Source organism: Hyposmocoma kahamanoa, unplaced genomic scaffold (genome assembly GCF_003589595.1).
Source record: "Hyposmocoma kahamanoa isolate Upper Pololo Valley unplaced genomic scaffold, ASM358959v1 224, whole genome shotgun sequence".
In the NCBI taxonomy this organism is placed as follows: Eukaryota; Metazoa; Arthropoda; class Insecta; order Lepidoptera; family Cosmopterigidae; genus Hyposmocoma; species Hyposmocoma kahamanoa.
In genome coordinates, this window is record NW_020653743.1 from 1,543,383 (window position 1) to 1,560,082 (window position 16,700).

The 16,700-nt window shown below is 34.7% G+C and overlaps 1 long non-coding RNA gene across 1 annotated transcript in view; it reads right to left on the reverse strand.

The window, feature by feature from the left end:
* Nucleotides 1-15,590, reverse strand: part of LOC113228204 — a 131,629-nt gene extending 116,039 nt beyond the window's left edge. The window contains exon 1 of the long non-coding RNA XR_003310281.1: nucleotides 15,361-15,590. This is a non-coding gene — a long non-coding RNA (uncharacterized LOC113228204). The remainder of the gene's footprint in view (nucleotides 1-15,360) is intronic.
* Between the last annotated feature and the right edge of the window lie 1,110 nt (nucleotides 15,591-16,700).

Genomic DNA, 16,700 nt, shown 5'->3' on the forward strand with positions numbered 1-16,700 from the left:
AAGACTCTGCGCCCGTGTGCGCCGCACACTCTGCATCTCTGCATTGAACGTATATTAAATAAAGCCGGCACAGAGCTTTGTTGAATAATTTTGTTGGCTGTTCTTTGTCTTTCATAATTTTCGTCGGATACGTCCATTATCAGAGACAAAAAACGCATTTTCATAAACAAAAGAGAAATAAAGGACAGTAAATGTTTATTTATGTTCTTCCTCATGGTGGTACAGCCAGCCATTCACTCACGACTTCCGCCTTCATTTCACAAAGCAATTACTTCGTTTGCAATTAACATAAAGGTATGGTAAATGCTATCGTGAAGATATGGTTTAATGCAAATTGTTCAGAAATCTTTAAACTTTTCCCTTACGTTAATAGCACGGTGAGATCAAATTATTTATTTATTTAATTGCATCATGGATAGCAGAAAGGAATTCATCTCGTACACACATGGACCCTGCTAGGGAGATGCAATCTATAAGTATGCATTGACTACACTAATGTCACAAAATAAATATACAACGAACAATTAGTTATTAGGTATCTTTTCTAAAAAAAATGCTAAATTATAATTATTAATACAAAGATCGAACACTCAGAAAAAACACTCAGAAAAAATTCCTTCGATCCGGTCGGATTCGAACCGACGTCTTCTTGCATACCGTGCCAGACGCTATACCAACTAAGCCACGGAACGAACCAACGGACCTCACGAATTTTTCTATGTGCTTGCGTCGTGTCTTTGTACTTGGTCTTTCAACGACTTTTTAGTCGTAGCGCCATCTATGAGAAATCTATTACAGATTTATCATATGCTAAATTATATTATGATTTATATTCTATCTCGATACCGTAATATGACGGCCTCCGTGGTCGAGTGGCTTGCACAACGATTTTCATGGTGTCGCCATATCTGAGGTCTTCACCGGCTTCGATCCCCGGCCGGGTCAGTGTAGAAAACTAACTTTTTTATATTGTCTCGTGCTTTAACTACTTACTTTAGGATCGGAGCATATGTGATGTTGTGTAATATTTATTTATATTTATACCTCCAATCAACACTACGCCCGCCAACTTAATTTTTGAACATGTTCTGTTTTTATTTTGTTTTTTGATTATATTTTTCCACATAAGCCGATTTTTCTTTTTTTCGAATTTTGTGTTTTGTATATTTTTTTACAATATTCGGGGAGCATAATCATCAACATCATCGACAGCCTGATTTCACCCACTGCTGGGTATAGACCTCCCGAAGTTTGTGCCATCCATCACGGTCCTGTGCTAGCCGCATACATTGACGCCCCGCGACTCATAATAGCATAATATTAGTAAATAAATATGGCTGTTTACAAAAATAACAGAAAATGAACAAAAAATAAAGTAGATATAGTGTCTATAGGAGGTATGGATTTACGTATAAGCGGCTGGCGAGTGATAGAATATTAATTCTTCTCATAGCTCTCTATCTGACAAGAACAATTCTCTGTGGAGTAGTAGCTAGTTTTTTTATAACATGAAGTGATAGATCGAAGTTGAAATGAGTCGTGCGACTGATGATAAGCGACACGCCTTTCCAAAACAGTTGCAGTGCCACTCAGAGCTGAAGGACTCTGCCACTGGGTCAAAGTCAAAGTCATTTTTTGGAAAAAATATAGCCCATAGCCTCGCACTAGGGAAACCCTGTGTTGCGGGTGACATGGAGACACATAGACAACCACAAATTAAACCCAAACTCTCGAGAGAAATAAATGTAGGCCATCGTTTGCCAGTGGTTCCTACCCAGTGGGCGCTGAAGAGTCCTAGGGGGCGGTAGGGGCTTCGGAGGCAATTGGGTGGTGTTGATGCTGTTCAGGGGGTGCTACCGCATGTGAATAAAAAAAACTTGAATTATCTATATAAACTACACTACATACATTTTTATTTTCCTTGTGATTTTTTGTGTTAAGTTAATATAAAAAATATGTGTTTTCAATTATATTTTGTGGTGATGGCCGAAAATTTCTTTTATTTTGCATAAGTCGCGGTGAGCCAAATACGTAGTTCGGGCCTGAATCGTACGCGGGACCTCAGCGTGGCAGACCACCGTGGTAACTGTTTGGCCTCAGAGGCTGTTTAGTTAAATAATCATTATTATTTAAATAAAAAAAAAATTAAAAAAAAATAAAAAAATATAAAAAAAAAAATTAAAAAAAATTTTACACTTACAACCATTGACTTACAATTATATGGACGTCGGGTCCGCGCTAAAAAGTGTCCGAACTTATAGGGCGTTACTATCGTATACAGAGCGTTATTCACGCTTTGGTCTTCGTTTGTTCGACTGACAGCGAAGCAAGCAAAATTAGACAGTACTGCGATGACATTACAATTTAAATTCAACGTTTTAGCTTTTTCATATTCCTTTACATGTCACTACGTTTAAATAGGTTGACTTGGGACATTTTTTTCGTGGTTTTTGTATTAGACCCGTCGTCCATTTATTTGTAAGTCAATGCTTACAACGAGCAAGACACTCTAGGGATTGCTCTTTTCAAATAAACATAAATGCTATGGAATTCATTCTGAATCATATTTGTGTGAAATCTAGACTCATATTGTCTTTCCGTATATCTTTATCTAACACGTAGTCTTCAATTTTGTAATATGACTTATCAATTGAAATACTTTTAATGTAAATTTTAAACTTAGTAAATGATAATCTTAATATAAGCCCATAAAAGAATCGTTTACGTCAGTTAAACAAAATCGTGGTGCTATGAGTTTGGACTTAGTTCTACTTAATATTATGGGTATCTTTATTCTTAATGGTATTATAATTATGGATGTGTTATAAGCATTGAAAATATTTGAGTAAACGTATTTGTAAGGACCTGAACCGTCACCTTGTGACATAAAATTTGCAAGACCCATGTGACTGTAGTTTTATCAGCACTCTTCCAAAGCCGTAATGGATTAATGCACACACTACTGCATGACGATTTTTTTTTATAATATCGAGTGACGGAACGACAAAGTCGTGCGCCTGAGCTACACGCCTGTCCTTAACAGTTAGGTAACACAGCAGTGTCACTCAGAACTTTAAATCGCAAAGATCTGAGGGGCACTGCGCCTGTCACATTGAGACATAAGTTGACAAGTCCCATGTGCCTGTTACTTCACCAGAATATTATATTGACCTGTTATTTAAAAACAATTCACGTTGAATTGCTTTTTTAGTAATCATTCTGAAATGCAGTCTCGTGACATCCATGTTTTCTTTGTTTTAGGAGCTATACGAGTATTGTATCACGTACGCAATTTTTATAGATCTTCGAATTTAACATAAAGCAATCTACAGACGCACAACATTAGAAACCTGTTTGGCAACATGCAAAAACGTAGACGTAGCGTGTTTCCTGTGTCTGCAAAATAATGATAAGTGTAATTTTTATGGTTATTGTTGAATGTCATGATGATTTATTATTTACTTTTTTTTATTAAAGCGACGTCTCAAATTAGCAATGGTAGCCGTAAAGGTACCTCCCGGAGTAAAGAAATAAATTTCTCACAGATGGCGCTACTGCAAAAAAGTCGTCAAAAACCAAAAGCAACTATCTGCAATAAACACAGAATAATTCGTTTGCGTTCCATGGCAAAATTGGCAGAGCACCTGTCACGGATTCCCTGAGGACATTTTTCTTCGTGTTTTATACTTTTTTCACTGTTTATCATTTTGTTCACAAATTAAAAGACAAAACTATGAATGAACATGCATAATTGGATGCTAGTGATGCGCGAATGCGAATTATTTCGATATTCGACTCGTTCTAATTACTAATCCTGTCATTCTTATGACAAATTAACCCACTAATTTTCGTATTCGAATCATTCGAATCACAACAATTCATAATTGCTGAGACGACAAAAGCGAAAGTTTTCATTTTTAAGTAAACAAAGTTTAGAACAAACTTTCAAAAACTATATACAAAATGTTACTTGACACTTTATTGCTTATCAGCATCCAGTTATCACATAGAGGAATCGTATTTGTGCAACCGGCGCTCCTATGTCTTATTTAACGTTCAACAAAGTTCGTGTCCCGCGGGCGCACCCGCGGAACCCCGCGTTTAGTCGTACGAGATGATTGTGTGTTTTTCGCTCCTCGCTTATAAAAATTGTCAAATTTCATTATCACAGGTAAGCATTAAAATGCATAGATACTACATTGTATTTGTACTAGATATGTCGCCATATCTATGAAAGAAGAATGACGAAAGCTGACCCAAAATCAACGAAGTGCCGTTCATGGTCTTTGCTAGTATAATTTTACGTTTTAGTTTATGCCTAGTTATTAATGTATTTTTGTATATTTTAAGAAGTCGGGAAAAAAATTATAAAACATTGTATTTTAGAATAGATGCAAGAACACAACGCAATTGATTCACTTCGACCATAGATTAAGTAACGTTCTTGTACATACGTTTCATTTCAAGCATGACTAAATGTTTACCTACCTGAAGTATAGGTTATTTTATAATACACACATAAAACATTAAAGTTATAAAATACCTAATCAAGTAAACAATAATGACATAAAGTAAAAAATAAAACACAATGTGACAAAAATGTTTAGACAATATTTAAATGAGAGATACGAAAGTTAGCAAAGGAACGTTTTGACAAGACGCATCTTGCCAATTTCAATGTCACTTTGGGGTTGAGAATAGTTTGACAAATTTATAAATATTGTTTTGTTGTTTTGTTTTACATTCTCAACTGAGTACTCCCGTAGTCCAACTTACCAACACCGGTTAATGTCCTATTAGAGCTTAGCGAAAATTTTTTTTTTGTTTCGTTTTTTTTCTTTCAACTGTGACATTGGCAAAATCATCAGTTCTCATATTGATGGAGCCATAAAAATAAAAAGTGAAGTGAAGTGACAATTTGTGGCAGATTTAATTTTTATTCATTTTCATTACGACAAAACATGTTAACGTATTAAATGTGGCAGAATTTGGTAGATTTAGGAATATTCAGCAAGTACCTTATTATTTCTAGGAAACAGCTGACAACTTGTTGTTTTCTGCTACTACGAACAAACATCTGAAGCGAAATACGGCACAATGTTATAAACATAACCTATATCAAGTATATAACCCCAGCTTCTACAGGCTGTACTCAATTAGCTTTTTTGTTGCTTTGATAATTAATCACAAGTATTGAAAGGTCTCTTTAATGCACGTCGTCAAAAACACTGGGTCACAAAATACACGGGATGTCGCCATCCTTCTTTTAGTTGTTATGCTTGAATTAACAATAAAAACAGGAATGTTTTTACTCTTTTTTTTCCAATTCGATGTTACGCGGGTAGTGAGAGCTGTTTGGATCTCCTTACCCCATGGCAGTATCTACTAGATATTCCACAGACCTTTAACACTTTCGTCTTTATTTTCATTAGTTTTTAACTTATATATTTCCTTACTTAATCATGATAGTCAGTCGCATGTCTTGCGTTCATCGAAGAACCTGTGCATGAGAATACCCATGCATTCATCTCGAGTTCAGGATAAATCGTTTTCGGTTCAGGCAGTTCGTTTATGGAACCACCTGTCGGAAGCGATAAGACGTGCCCAATCGCTTGACAAATTTAAGGAATTGGTAAATAAACATTACTTATCACTTAGTAATTTCAATTTAGTAGAGTAATTTAAGTATTCGCCATCCCAATTAAAATAATGTATATTGTGTGTATATATAATATGTATCACAAGAATATTCTATATATTGTATGTGTATATAGTTATATATTTGGTATGTAACAATGTATGTTATATACGTAGTACGTTTTTGTGAAGTATGTTTAAGAAAGTATTCGGTTCAATTTGAAACTAGTTTAGCTGCTTTGTGCACCATTAACTGCCCTTCACCTACAACACCGTCATAATTTGTAAGGTTGCCTGGAAGAGATCGCTGTCTAGCGATAAGGCATTATTGCACCTTTAACTATGTTTTATCTTTTTTGTATTGTCACTGCTTATTCTATTCTACTTTAATTTATATATATTTTCAGACTGATTATTTATAACTGCTCCCATTTGACATAAGGGATACTTACCGGCTCCCATTTCCCGAACTGTGAGGTAATGAGAGCGAATGATGTGTTTTAGAGTTTTCTTTTTAACCAGATATTACATTTTAATTTCATTTTTTTTTCTGTGATTATCTAGTACTCAGATTACTGTCCAGTACCCATTACTGTAGTGCGTACTTATTTAGTGCGTTTCGCGAACATATAAAATTCAAGGTTAGAGTAAATTACATGTATATAGAAGCAATACACACAACCATTATGTATATAGTACATAATGATCATTGTAAATAATACGGCATTTTATTATTGTATTACGTTATTCGCTTTATACATGAAACCTGGCTTTATTGGAAGATGTCAGTCAGTTGGTTAAACTAATCATGTTTTTTTTATGATACCAAACGTAGGGACGATCAAGTCGTGCGCCTGATGGTAATCGACACGCCTTTCCACAACAGTTTCAGTGCCACTCAGAGGTTTAAATCGCAAAGATCTTAGAAGCACTGCCACTGCGTCCGTCACCCAAACAGAGGTTGTAAAGTCCCATGTGCCTGTAATTTCACCAGCACCCTTCAAAACCGGAACGCAGTAATGCTCACATTACCGCTTGGCAACAGATAAGGGTAAAGTGGCAGTACTTCCCCGAAACGAAGTATTACACAAGGAGCTCTAATGCTAACAAAAATCAGCAAAAATTCATCCGTGACCATGGGAACTATAAAGGCCCCGAAACGTTAATTTGTTTAAAAAAACAAGTTTACGCGATATATAACAGATAAAATAAACAAACAAAAATTTAGAACCGATAAAGCTTCATTTCCAAAATTAAGAATGTTTTATCCAATACCGTAAAACATAAAGTATATTATGTATATGTATATTTTTAAAGTTTTTAGAATATAAAATACTTTGGAGTGGGAAAATGATAGTTGCGATACGGTGATGTTTCATAATTATCATAGTGAAGTCTTATTCTATTTAATTTTAATAATTTTTTTTTCTGTTACAAGAAACAAAATTAAACCTTATACCGATGCAATATGGGCGCTTCTTTTTTGGAGAACAAAGTAAACATTTCGAATTCATCGTCCTTCAGCTATTGATCGCTAGATGGCAGCATTGATTGAAATTTCAATATAAAATCAAAACGTCGTAACTCTCGTAACCTGTAATCGGAGTAGGTATTGAACTTCCCACGATATGCTAACAAGGTAAAGTTTAAATTATATGAACAGTCCAGAATTAGTTTCAAATTATAAATGTGTGAGTTTTATCGAAAGCGGTTCTGATAGTAATCGAAGCTTCCATTGTTTTTTCTTCCGTTAGTATACTCCAATTCCAGTTCCAAAATAGTTTTTCATCAATCAAACATACGCTCTAAGGCATTTAATACTGAAAAAGAAACATGGGTCAAATTCTGGGTCCGACATTCTTCAGGTGTTTAAAAAACATTGTTTGAATCAACTCAACCTTTTTTACACTCCAAGATAATTGAGAGAGATTGGTAGATTGTTACGTAGTGTTTCTACAACTTTAGATGCTAAATTGCAATGCGGCCCACATATAAGTAAATTATCAAAACGACTCTGATCTGCAGTGTAAGCGATTAAATAAATACAAAAACTTTCAGACGTCGAAACCGCTAGATTGGCCACTTTAGGTACTCTCACAGTTTAATGTCATACGGCAATTTGTTGTGTGGTAATGCCGCCGATATTAATAGAATCTTTGTCCTGCAAAAACGTGCTGTTAGGGCAATTTACAATCTGGGCCCCAGAGTGTCTTTCAGAGATAAATTTAAATAGATTAACATTATCACACTAGCGTTAACTGTACTGTAAAATGTAATTTATGTTAAGATAAATAGTAATTCTTTTGTAAAAAATAGTGAGAGAAAAAACATTAATACGAGTAATAAAAATAAACTAGCTGTTCTTGACACTCGTCTTCATGAAGTCACGAATTCAGTTAAGGGGCAATGTATACCCTACTATAGTAAGATTCCGGGTGATATTCAAAATTTGCCATTTACGAGGTTTAAAACTATAGTGAAACAAAAACTTTATTTATTATACAACTTCTGCGTACTTGGATGACAAAATCCCGTGGTAGTGACCCGCTAAGCTCAAGGAGGTAGTCTCGCACTAAAATGTTTGAAATAAATATTGTAAATGATAAATGTATTCAAATGTATATTCACAAAGAGCAACCCCTAGAGTTTCTTGCTGATTTTTCTCAGGGGAATTTGCCTTACGAATGAGCGGTAGAGTTTAATCAAAATGTCGATTTCAAGTGTAATTTGCTTACCTATGAAATAAAGATACTTTGACTTTGACTATAAATTATTCCTTTCATAACTATAAGATTCTTTTGTGAAAGATATTGAGAACTATGGTAAGGCCGCCGGAGACCGCGTAGTAGTTACTTTCAATCCAAAAGTTATTTCATTTGTTAGTTACAAAGACATTCAAGAAGCGCAACAACTTCACGGTTCTTTGTTGGCGCTCTCTTTCTTTGTTCACTGTTTTAAGGTTCCTTGAGCCAAGAGGAAATTACTCTGTCATAATATTTTTTATTAAATTACTTTATATCGTCCTGTTCTCTTGACAAAGAAGGTAGGTACTTAATTTATAGTTAGCAAGTTTCTACGTGTGTGATTTTAAGGCAATTTACTGGGGGAGAAGCGGGACAAACTGTTTTGCAAGATCAAATAGTTTAAGTAGTTACTATTGAATAACGGTCTTACAAAAAATATAAGATACACCTAAAGATATTGTCAAAAGATTGTGCTAATGTGTTACACGATAGGATGTACTTTATCCGACAAAATCCTGAAAACAGGCTAATATAATAGTCTAATTTGTACATAATTTTTATACGGAGATATTTCTTTTAAGTACTACAGACAACCTGCTAAATTTTGGTTTTCAACTGAAACCCTATTAGTTACTAAATTCGCGTTTACGTTAATTTGAAACTATGTCTACAAGTAAAGTAATAATGTGACAGCCCTATATACGCTCCGACCGAAGTGTAGGCACGAATGCGCCGAACAGGCGGGAGTTTCCTTCCTTGTCTTATTGTAGTATGTTTGTGAAAAGTGTAGCTTGATAATGATCAGTACAGAGTACTAAAAAAACTGACCTCAAAAGTACGTGGAAGTACGTCTATATGCTAAGTTTTATTGAAATATCCCCTAGTTCGCCACTATACAGGACTTGACACTGGAGATAATAAAAATCGGTTCTTACTACTCAAAGTACATTGAGAGAAAAACGCCTCGAAATGGAGAAATAGCAAAATCAACCATTAAAGTAATTGTTCCTAAATTAAAGTTAGGCGCTATTTATGAAAATGAATCTTCATGCGTGAACAGCCACCCTTAAAGGTGGGTGATTTTCTTCAAAATGAAATGGGACCACTATGGAAGTACCCCCTTTCCAACAAACAACGAATCATGAAAATCGGTTCACAAATACCGGAGTTATTGCTTAACATACCTACAAAAAAAAACATACAGACGATTGAGAACCTCCTCCTTTTTTGAAGTCGGCTAAAAATGATCATAGTCTCAGCCTACCTCAGTGAGACACAGGCGTGATGGAATGCAAGCGCGCTAAATCATCATCCCGTGTTAAAAATAGAGTACAGAAAAACGGACTTAAAGTTATGTGGCGTACGTTATATTAAATGATACCAAATAGACGGCGCGCCGTCCTCGTGGTGCTCACCTGTCATCCATTATTTTTACGTAAATCTATAAAATGCATTTTATACTACACAGCTTTAAGACTGTTTTCCAATAATCTATTTTGAGATGGACCGGTGCTGGTAGTGAATAACTGTTGTAACTGCTTAGGCGTGCGTGCGTGTGTGTGTTAAGAATATGTGCGCTAAAAATATCGATTACATAGGAAATGAAACTATTTATCCGGATTTAAATCGCGTATATTTGTTTTTTCAAGCAAAACGACGTTTCGGGCCCTTTACAGGTCCCATAGTCACGGTTGAATATATGCTGCAGTATGTAATATCAATAGAGTGAGAAATATGATTTTATTCATTTTTGGTAGTTTAGTACTATTTTGGATAGGGTTTTTTTTTTTATTTAAATTTTTATAATATATGTTTGGTGTAACTAGCAATTACTTTACTACGGCAGTTTATTCAGTGTCAAACTTTTGGCATTTTAAGAAAAAAAAACTATTTTAACCGACTTCAAAAAAGGAGGAGGTTCTCAATTGGACTGTATTATTTAGAATGTAGGTATGTTACGCGATAACGGCATTTGTGAACCGATTTTGAAGATTCTTTTTTTTTGTTGGAAAGAGGGTACCTCAGTAATGGCTCGTTTAAATTTGAAGAAAATATTCCACCTTTAGAGGTAGCATCCTTAGGGATGGCACCCAAGTTTGCCATGAATCCGGTTTCGTGCACTTTCCGGTAACAGATTTCAATAAAATTTTGCAAATAGATCTAATTCCATGAACTTTTGAGTTCGGTTTTTTTATTACTCCTGTACTAAGATTACTGAAAGTGGAGACAAAAAAATTTTCATCAGTCACCCCGCGATATGACCGCCGACATAAGTCGTAATGACTGCCTTTACATTTATAAACCGACTACAAAAAAGAGGAAGTTCTCAATTTGACTTTATTTTTTCCGTATGTACGTCACACGATAATTTGTGAACAATTTTTGAAGAATCTATTTTGTTGGTACCTTACTATAGGACCTATTTAAATTTGAAGAAAACATTCCACCTCCAAGGTCGGCAAACTAGGGGATGTATCCGGTTTCGCGCTCTTTCCGGTAACCGATTTACAATAAAACTTGACAAATAGATGTAATTTCATCAACTTTTGACGTCGGTTATTTTAGTACTCTGCACTGAGATTGTTTTACTTCTATTAGATTAAGTTATAAGGAAATTAATTTATCTTATCTTATTCAAACGTATCAAAGTACCAGTATCAAAGGCTTGTTTGATTGTTTACAGAGTGGGGACGTTGACGGGCTATGAGCCTCAAGACCTGATCGAAAAGACCACTACATCCACGGGTCTGATGTACTGCATATGAAATATTCACATTGCATATATAAGTTGTTTTATATAGTAGCAGTAGAGGTCCTTGTGAAAGATTTCGTCCAGGGAAGTACTGCCACCTTGCCTATTTCTGCCCCTAAGCACTGCCGTCCTAATGGAAAGTGCAGTAACGAGCTTGTTTGACGAAATTGAATTAAATACATACTAATACATAAAGTAAGCGACATTTTTACCTAAACAGCGTTGTTTATTGCAAATGATATTTTAAACTAAAACGACAAGGACGCGTCGACATTTTCCGTCAAAACTACATCAAATAGAAGCGATAGCAAAAACTAAGTTTATCGTTAGCTCAACAACTGTTAGTGTAATCGACAGAATCGATATAAAAAAAAATCATAACGTAAGCGACCCCACTTGTTATCGCAACCTACATAGTACATCACTATTTCGTCGGTTACTTTAAACAAAGTGGCAAAAAACGTATTGCATCTTGTTGCATATTTTTAACCGCAAGTGTCACTTTAAACGCCTGAAAGCCTCAAAAATAGAGATAGCAAAAATATTGTAAGCGCCAAAAAAGGCTTACATTCATAGTTTAAAAAAATATTTAGCTCATAGTATATTAAAAAATTCAATGCAGTATCAAATTTGTATGTAGAAATATTAAAAAATAAATATATAAAAAAACCCTCTCCTGTAAAATTTGTTTCATGTCGCTTACACTAAGTCGGCGGCAATGGCTCGATCAGAAATGGGTAAACGCCCGGGTTTCAACCATTTAATGCAGTTAAAATCTGGTTAACACCCATTAATGCCCAAAATCGAGGGTAATAACTATTTACTACTAAATATTTGATGTAAATCGAGTTCCGTTCTAATTTAATAATATTATTACAAAATGTTTATCGCTTTCTGATCTAGACGATTGTATTGGTTTCCCTTGAAAATCACATTGAATTAAATCGATACAAAAAATCGACTCGTGATGTACCTAAGTAGTGAAAATCCACAGGATTGTAAGGAGTTGCCTCTTTTTCATCTAAAAAAAAATTTTATAGCGAAATTTGTAATAAGTACGGAATTATACCAAATTCCGTAATCGCCGTTATTGCCCACGATTTTGGGCAAAAATGGGTTAAAACCTGGTGCTTTGGGAAAAATCCCGTTTAACACCTGGGCGGATTGTTTGAGTTTTAAGCCCACTGATCATCTCTGGACTCGACTCGTTCAATATACTCCATTCGAAAAAATAAAAAATCCCTTTGGGTCGTATTCTTGAACTCTACTCAATGCTCAAGTCAGTATTTGGGTATGGTTTAAAGCACTCGAAATCATACTCAAGTCCCTGCCATTAGGGTCGTATTTCCAGTGCTCGCGTTGCCAGTGCAATCCTGACTTGAGCATTGAACAGAGTTCTAGAATACGACCCTTATACATTTATGATCTGATTATACATCGAGTATATAACCAGAAATATAGACGAAATAAGGGCCATACATTCCTGGTAACACATTAGCGATACAGCTCTTATATATATCAACTCTCGTTTGCACTGAAATACAGACAGCGTCAACAACTGACCTGTGTGTACGTCTCCGTATATTCCAAAAATATTTTGTATTTATTGTATAAAGATAATATATATCTAACAATATCGTGCTGTTCCATTCGGTGGTGTGGGGAAAAACAGCAAACATCTAATTACAAAACAAACGAAATCAAATTTCATCGGTAATTAGATATGAAATATGTCATTTTGCAATTTTCGTCCATTATAGCAAAGCTCAAGTTAACTGGTCGATTTGGATTTTGACAATTGACGAGACCCGTCAATTGTTTCGAATTCTGGCTGGCCAATCGGAGCACATTTGACACAGTAATGATAATGCAGAATAGTTTTGAAACAAATTAAATGAAATTTCGTCACTATTTCTGGTTATATGTATACTCGATGTGATTACATAATTAACCAGAGAAAAAGGATAATGAGAACCCACTTTGCAAACTACACAAATCATTATACAGTTTCAAAGTATAATTATATCATTAGTTTTGGTGGTAAACATTTCCTTATCAGCTATTACAACACACCAGTGTGACAAACAACTGACACAAAGAATCCCTTTGTCGAATAATGACTCAAACTATAAAATGCAATTGCATAGAACAACAGTAAACCTAAAGTACAATATGAAATACACAAAAACCAGCATTTTTTAACTGTTAATAAAAAATCTAATTTACTTTACAATAAACACAACAAAGTAGACGAATTATGGAAAGAAAAACATAATGCACGAAGGAGCTATATATATACAACAAATTACGAAAAGATAAGGAAATACAAACATTTCAATTACTTATTCAAAAAGAATTCATCGCATTTTTGATGTTTTTATTTCTATGAGTTGGTAAAAGTTTCACCATGGCAATTGATGTACAATACTTGACTAGGGCCTTGCTTTTGTTAACACGAAATTCTATCTATACATATATACCTTCATTTGAATATTTTGTCAGCACATACTCTCTGTAGAAATTTTATGATACCTTGTATTACTTGCTAAGTGAATTTGTATCCTTTTGAGAAATAAATATCTTAAACCACAAACTAATAACATAATTACAACTTTTTTATAAAAAAACTGGCAAAAGTTCACATCTATGTACCTAGTTTTATTAAAATCGGTTAATGGAAAATGGGTGAAATTCAATAATTCGATCTTAATGTAATACGGTGTTAAATCTTGAGCTTCTTGTGGAATTATAAATGTTTAGATGTCAAAAAAAACAGAAATTTGTGTATCAGGATTTTTTAACTACACAATTAAGTCCTACCATTTACTGTTACCATCTACATAACTGCCTCCACTGCCGAACGGTTACCGCCGGACTGCCACGCAGAGGTCTCAGGTTCGATTCCCGGGCCGGTCTAAATATTTGTATTGCCTACATTTATGTATCTCGTAAGTTTGGGTGTAATTTGTGATTGTCTATGTCTATTAATGGCACCCGCGACACAGAATCTCCCTAGTGCAAACATGCTACCCCTAGCATTGTCAAGTATAGTTCATTGCACCTATTTCATTTGTGAACAAATGGGTAAATGTTCCATACAAAAGTGCCCAATGACCTATGTGAGAGTTATAATTGAGGGGAAGATAATAGGTCAAAGAAGGAGAGTAACACCAAGAATGGTATACAGTGAAGAAATAAAGAAGAACAACAAAGTAAACAACTATAATAAGGCCAAGGAGCTGGTTTCGAACCAGCTACATCCCCTGTCCCGTTAATATGAACTTCCTCCTAACATTAATCCATGCTCCCTTTGTGCATGTGCTGTGAAAATTTATTAAAAAAAAAATTGGTTTCTGTAATAGATTCTCCTCTCAGTGAATTCTATCAAAATTCCTCAACTTGACATTGACAAAATCATTGATTAATTCGAAGGGGGTCATAACATTTAAAAAAAGAACAAGAAGGCTACACCGTCCAAAGCCTGGCTCTTAAATAGGCTTAAGATATTTTTTTGTATAAAAATTTTTAGTTACTTCCGTTATATCCTTTCAAGGGACATGAAATCAAAATGATGACCTTGATGGATCAGCAATTAGTACTGTGGATGATAGATGAAAACAAACTTCCTAATTGGGTTCAGTCTAGGTGTTTTGAATAATTCTCCTTAGTGAGTACAGCAGGGCTAGCACAATAGCGCGTAATTTCTATACTCTCGCTCAAGTCGCGCCTTGTCGTGCCAGCCCTACAGGGAATTGTTTTTAGTTTGAGTGCAGGTGGGTTATCTGAGATATTAAAATTAAAAAATAGTTAAAGGGGATCCCAAAACTTAAACAGAGATAGAAAAATTGTCCAGAAGCATTCCAGTGCCGAAAATTTTGGCAACATTTTTAATTACGATCTCAAGTTATAAAGTAAGGTAACCTCGTTTCCAATTTCAGATAAAAAGATAGGGTACCTACGCCATCTCAAGCTAGTTTCAAAGTAATATTAGAAAGTTTTAAGACAGTAACTTCTGTTATTACCAATGTGTGAAATGATACGATATAATGGTATTGTTACATTTCTAATAACAACATACGCAACAGTAGTTAAGGAACCCTGTAAGATTCTTATAAGGCAAGAATGCAAAAACATTTAACTGACTTCAGTTACGAAGCCGTTTCATAACAAAAATTATATACTCCACATAGAATATTACGAATACATGTTAAATAACAAAAAACTTACGTATTTCCAAACTGCAAGATTGCCGCAATACTTATGACGCAGTTTTATTCACCAAAATCCGAAAAACAAAGGATTCTGGGAATCCAAAACTGTTTAAATGTCTATTAAAATCAATCTACCACATCACCACACAATAATGGTCAGTTAGGTACTATTTTTTACGTGTTATATTTATTTTTACGAAATAAACAAATCAGCTGGTAAAGAATAACAACTTCGTGACAGCGACAAAGGGGACCGTGCTGCTAGCGGGTTGGTCGAATCGAATAAATCGAAATAATAATCTACCAATCACAGCGTAATTCTTGACGTTGAGTTTCAATATTGCCATAACAATATATTGCAGTAAAAGTTCGTTTCGTACTTAGAAGTAAATTTTAATATTATATTTAGTTCTTATTATTCGACTTAGTTTTTATTAATTTGGGTTATTAACTAGAAAACGTTCACGTGTTTTCATATTGCATTTCTGCAGCAGATTATAGAGCTTGCTTTTCTCTTTTTGTGGTTTCAGTGTCGGGTTCGTTGTTTTTACAATGATTTATATTAATTAATTTTTTATTGAATTGATATTCAATTATTTTATGTGAAATTACTCCACTAGTTTGTTATAATTATTAATACAATGATCGAACACTCAGAAAAAAAATTCCTTCCATCCGGTCGAATTCGAACCGACGTCTTCTTGCATACCGTGCCAGACGCTATACCAACTAAACCACGGAACAAACCAACGGACCTCACGAATTTTTCTATGTGCTTGCGTCGTGTCTTTGTACTTGGTCTTTCGACGACTTTTTAGTCGTAGCGCCATCTATGAGAAATCTATGACAGATTTATCACCCAGTTAGTACCTTTACAGCTACCAGTCCTGGCGAGAGATGTCGCTATTCACTGTATTAATTAAATTGATATTCAATTATTTTTTGTGAAATTACTCCACTAGTTTGTAATAATTATTAATACAAAGATCGAACACTCAGAAAAAACACTCGGAACAAACCAACGCTCCGTGGCATAGTTGGTATAGCGTCTGGCACGGTATGTAAGAAGACGTCGGTTCGAATGCGACCGGATCGAAGGAATTTTTTCTGAGTGTTTTTTCTGAGTGTTCGATCTTTGTATTAATAATTATAACAAATTATTTATATGTTATTTCATCTTTTATGTTAGCTTCTTCTTTCTTCGTCTTTTAAATTAGTTTTAATAAACAAAAAAACAAAAACATTTCACATGCACACTTATCAATCCGAGCTGAGTTCTAAGAATTTTTGAGGTAGTATAATGGTCATATTCCTGAACTCTACTCAACGCTCTAGTCAGGACCTAATTGAGTGAGT